The sequence below is a fragment of the Staurois parvus genome, unplaced genomic scaffold (genome assembly GCF_062004578.1).
Source record: "Staurois parvus isolate SC_StPar_1 unplaced genomic scaffold, SC_StPar_1.0 ptg003502l, whole genome shotgun sequence".
Lineage (NCBI taxonomy): Eukaryota > Metazoa > Chordata > Amphibia > Anura > Ranidae > Staurois > Staurois parvus.
The window spans coordinates 53593-60291 of record NW_028321298.1 but is presented as its reverse complement, the minus strand read 5'-3'; positions in this window follow the sequence as shown (position 1 = coordinate 60291).

The following is a 6699-nucleotide window of genomic DNA, read 5'->3' as shown; positions in this document are numbered from 1 at the left end:
CATGGAGATCATATCCCCTCTTATGTATTATACATGGAGATCATATCCCCCCTTATGTATTATACATGGAGATCATATCCCCCCTTATGTATTATACATGGAGATCATATCCCCCCTTATGTATTACACATGGAGATCATATCCCCCCTTATGTATTATACATGGAGATCATATCCCCCCTTATGTATTATACATGGAGATCATATCGCCTTATGTATTATACATGGAGATCATATCCCCCCCTTATGTATTATACATGGAGATCATATCCCCCCTTATGTATTATACATGGAGATCATATCCCCCTTATGTATTAGACATGGAGATCATATCCCCCCCCTTATGTATTATACATGGAGATCATATCCCCCCCTTATGTATTATACATGGAGATCATATCCCCCCTTATGTATTATACATGGAGATCATATCCCCCCCTTATGTATTATACATGGAGATCATACCCCCCTTATGTATTATACATGGAGATCATATCCCCCTTATGTATTATACATGGAGATCATAACCCCCTTATGTATTATACATGGAGATCATATCCCCCCTTATGTATTATACATGGAGATCATATCCCCCCTTATGTATTATACATGGTGATCATATCCCCCCTTATGTATTATACATAGAGATCATATCCCCCCCTTATGTATTATACATGGAGATCATATCCCCCCCTTATGTATTATACATGGACATCATATCCCCCCTTATGTATTATACATGGAGATCATATCCCCCCTTATGTATTATACATGGAGATCATATCCCCCCCTTATGTATTATACATGGAGATCATATCCCCCCCTTATGTATTATACATGGAGATCATATCCCCCCTTATGTATTATACATGGAGATCATATCCCCCCTTATGTATTACACATGGAGATCATATCCCCCCTTATGTATTATACATGGAGATCATATCCCCCCTTATGTATTATACATGGAGATCATATCGCCTTATGTATTATACATGGAGATCATATCCCCCCCTTATGTATTATACATGGAGATCATATCCCCCCTTATGTATTATACATGGAGATCATATCCCCCTTATGTATTAGACATGGAGATCATATCCCCCCCCTTATGTATTATACATGGAGATCATATCCCCCCCTTATGTATTATACATGGAGATCATATCCCCCCTTATGTATTATACATGGAGATCATATCCCCCCCTTATGTATTATACATGGAGATCATACCCCCCTTATGTATTATACATGGAGATCATATCCCCCTTATGTATTATACATGGAGATCATAACCCCCTTATGTATTATACATGGAGATCATATCCCCCCTTATGTATTATACATGGAGATCATATCCCCCCTTATGTATTATACATGGTGATCATATCCCCCCTTATGTATTATACATAGAGATCATATCCCCCCCTTATGTATTATACATGGAGATCATATCCCCCCCTTATGTATTATACATGGACATCATATCCCCCCTTATGTATTATACATGGAGATCATATCCCCCCTTATGTATTATACATGGAGATCATATCCCCCCCTTATGTATTATACATGGAGATCATATCCCCCCCTTATGTATTATACAGGGAGATCATATCCCCCCCCTTTTGTATTATACATGGAGATCATATCCCCCTTATGTATTATACATGGAGATCATATCCTCCTTTATGTATTATACATGGAGATCATATCCCCTCTTATGTATTATACATGGAGATCATATCCCCCCTTATGTATTATACATGGAGATCATACCCCCCCCTTATGTATTATACATGGAGATCATATCCCACCTTATGTATTATACATGGAGATCATATCCCCCCTTATGTATTATACATGGAGATCATATCCCACCTTATGTATTATACATGGAGATCATATCCCCCCTTATGTATTATACATGGAGATCATATCCCCCCTTATGTATTACACATGGAGATCATATCCCCCCTTATGTATTATACATGGAGATCATATCCCCCCTTATGTATTATACATGGAGATCATATCCCCCCTTATGTATTACACATGGAGATCATATCCCCCCTTATGTATTATACATGGAGATCATATCCCCCCCTTATGTATTATACATGGAGATCATACCCCCCCCTTATGTATTATACATGGAGATCATATCCCACCTTATGTATTATACATGGAGATCATATCCCCCCTTATGTATTATACATGGAGATCATATCCCACCTTATGTATTATACATGGAGATCATATCCCCCCTTATGTATTATACAAAGAGATCATATCCCCCCATCCACCCCTTATGTATTATACATGGAGATCATATCCCCCCTTATGTATTATACATGGAGATCATATCCCCCCTTTTGTATTATACATGGAGATCATATCCCCCCATATGTATTATACATGGAGATCATATCCCCCCCTTATGTATTATACGTGGAGATCATGTACCCCCTTTTGTATTATACATGGAGATCATATCCCCCCTTATGTATTATACATGGAAATCATATCCCCCTTATGTATTATACATGGTGATCATATCCCCCCTTATGTATTATACATGGAGATCATATCCCCCCTTATGTATTATACATGGAGATCATATCCCCCCTTATGTATTATACATAGAGATCATATCCCCCTCCTTATGTATTATACATAGGGATCATATCCCCCCTTATGTATTATACATGGAGATCATATCCCCCTTATGTATTATACATGGAGATCATATCCCCCCTTATGTATTATACATGGAGTGCATATCCCCCCTTATGTATTATACATGGAGATCATATCCCCCCTTATGTATTATACATGGAGATCATATCCCCCCTTATGTATTATACATGGAGATCATATCCCCCCCCCTTATGCATTATACATGGAGATTATATCCCCCCTTATGTATTATACATGGAGATCAAATCCCCCCCTTATGTATTATACATGGAGATCATATCCCCCCCCCCTTATGTATTATACATGGAGATCATGTCCTCACTTATGTATTATACATGGAGATCAAATCCCCCCCTTATGTATTATACATGGAGATCATATCCCCCCTTATGTATTATACATGGAGATCATATCCCCTCTTACGTATTATACATGGAGATCATATCCCCCCTTATGTATTATACATGGAGATCATATCCCCCCCTTATGTATTATACATGGTGATCATATCCCCCCCTTATGTATTATACATGGAGATCATATCCCCCTTATGTATTATACATGGAGATCATATCCCCCCTTATGTATTATACATGGTGATCATATCCCCCTTATGTATTATACATGGAGATCATATCCCCCCTTATGTATTATACATGGTGATCATATCCCCCTTATGTATTATACAAGGAGATCATATCCCCCCTTATGTATTATACATAGAGATCATATCCCCCCCTTATGTATTATACATGGAGATCATATCCCCCCTTATGTATTATACATGGTGATCATATCCCCCCTTATGTATTACACATAGAGATCATATCCCCCCTTATGTATTACACATGGAGATCATATCCCCCCTTATGTATTATACAAGGAGATCATATCCCACTTATGTATTATACAAGGAGATCATATCCCCCCTTATGTATTATACAAGGAGATCATATCCCCCCTTATGTATTATACAAGGAGATCATATCCCCCTTATGTATTATACATGGAGATCATATCCCCCTTATGTATTATACATGGAGATTATATCCCCCTTATGTATTAAACATGGAGATCATATCCCCCCTTATGTATTATACATGGAGATCATATCCCCCCCTTATGTATTATACATGGTGATCATATCCCCCATTATGTATTATACATGGAGATCATATCCCCCCTTATGTATTACACATGGAGATCATATCCCCCCTTATGTATTATACATGGAGATTATATCCCCCCCTTATGTATTATACATGGTGATCATATCCCCCCTTATGTATTATACATGGAGATCATATCCCCCCTTATGTATTATACATGGAGATCATATCCCCCCTTATGTATTATACAAGGAGATTATATCCCCCCTTATGTATTATACATGCAGATCATATCCCCCCTTATGTATTATACAAGGAGATCATATCCCCCCTTATGTATTATACATGGAGATCATATCCCCTCTTACGTATTATACATGGAGATCATATCCCCCCTTATGTATTATACATGGTGATCATATCCCCCCTTATGTATTATACATGGTGATCTTATCCCCCCTTATGTATTATACATGGAGATCATATCCTCCATTATGTATTATACATGGAGATCATATCCCCCCTTATGTATTATACATGGAGATCATATCCCCCCTTATGTATTATACATGGAGATCATATCCCCCCTTATGTATTATACATGGAGATCATGTCCCCCCCCTTATGTATTATACATGGAGATCATATCCTCCATTATGTATTATACATGGAGATCATATCCCCCCTTATGTATTATACATGGAGATCATATCCCCCCTTATGTATTATACATGGAGATCATATCCCCCCTTATGTATTATACATGGAGTTCATATCCCCCCCTTATGTATTATACATGGTGATCATATCCCCCCCTTATGTATTATACATGGAGATCATATCCCCCTTATGTATTATACATGGAGATCATATCCCCTTTATGTATTATACATGGAGATCATATCCCCCCTTATGTATTATACATGGTGATCATATCCCCCCTTATGTATTATACAGGGAGATCATATCCCCCTTATGTATTATACATGGTGATCATATCCCCCCTTGTGTATTATACATGGAGATCATATCCCCCTTATGTATTATACATGGAGATCATATCCCACTTATGTATTATACAAGGAGATCATATCCCCCTTATGTATTATACATGGAGATCATATCCCCCCTTATGTATTATACATGGAGATCATATCCCCCCTTATGTATTATACATGGAGATCATATCCCCCTTTATGTATTATACATGGAGATCATATCCCCCCTTATGTATTATACATGGAGATCATATCCCCCACTTATGTATTATACAAGGAGATCATATCCCCCCTTATGTATTATACATAGAGATCATATCCCCCCCTTATGTATTATACATGGAGATCATATCCCCCCTTGTGTATCATACATGGAGATCATATCCCCCTTATGTATTATACATGGTGATCATATCCCCCCTTATGTATTATACATGGTGATCATATCCCCCCTTATGTATTACACATAGAGATCATATCCCCCCTTATGTATTACACATGGAGATCATATCTCCCCTTATGTATTATACAAGGAGATCATATCCCCCCTTATGTATTATGCAAGGAGATCATATCCCCCACTTATGTATTATACAAGGAGATCATATCCCCCCTTATGTATTATACATGGAGATCATATCCCACTTATGTATTATACAAGGAGATCATATCCCCCCTTATGTATTATACAAGGAGATCATATCCCCCCTTATGTATTATACATGGAGATCATATCCCCCCCTTATGTATTATACATGGAGATCATACCCCCCCCCCTTATGTATTATACATGGAGATCATATCCCACCTTATGTATTATACATGGTGATCATATCCCCCTTATGTATTATACAAGGAGATCATATCCCCCCTTATGTATTATACATAGAGATCATATCCCCCCCTTATGTATTATACATGGAGATCATATCCCCCCTTATGTATTATACATGGTGATCATATCCCCCCTTATGTATTACACATAGAGATCATATCCCCCCTTATGTATTACACATAGAGATCATATCCCCCCTTATGTATTATACAAGGAGATCATATCCCCCCTTATGTATTATACATGAAGATCATATCCCCCACTTATGTATTATACAAGGAGATCATATCCCCCCTTATGTATTATACATGGAGATCATACCCCCCTTATGTATTATACATGGAGATCATATCCCCCCTTATGTATTATACATGGAGATCATATCCCCCACTTATGTATTATACAAGGAGATCATATCCCACTTATGTATTATACAAGGAGATCATATCCCCCCCCTTATGTATTATACATGGAGATCATATCCCACTTATGTATTATACATGGAGATCATATCCCCCTTATGTATTATACATGGAGATTATATCCCCCTTATGTTTTATACATGGAGATCATATCCCCCCTTATGTATTATACATGGAGATCATATCCCCCCCTTATGTATTATACATGGTGATCATATCCCCCATTATGTATTATACATGGAGATCATATCCCCCCTTATGTATTACACATGGAGATCATATCCCCCCTTATGTATTATACATGGAGATTATATCCCCCCTTTATGTATTATACATGGTGATCATATCCCCCCTTATGTATTATACATGGAGATCATATCCCCCCCCCTTATGTATTATACATGGAGATCATATCCCCCCCTTATGTATTATACAAGGAGATTATATCCCCCCTTATGTATTATACATGCAGATCATATCCCCCCTTATGTATTATACAGGGAGATCATATCCCCCCTTATGTATTATACATGGAGATCATATCCCCCTTATGTATTATACAAGGAGATCATATCCCCCCTTATGTATTATACATGGAGATCATATCCCCCTTATGTATTATACATGGAGATC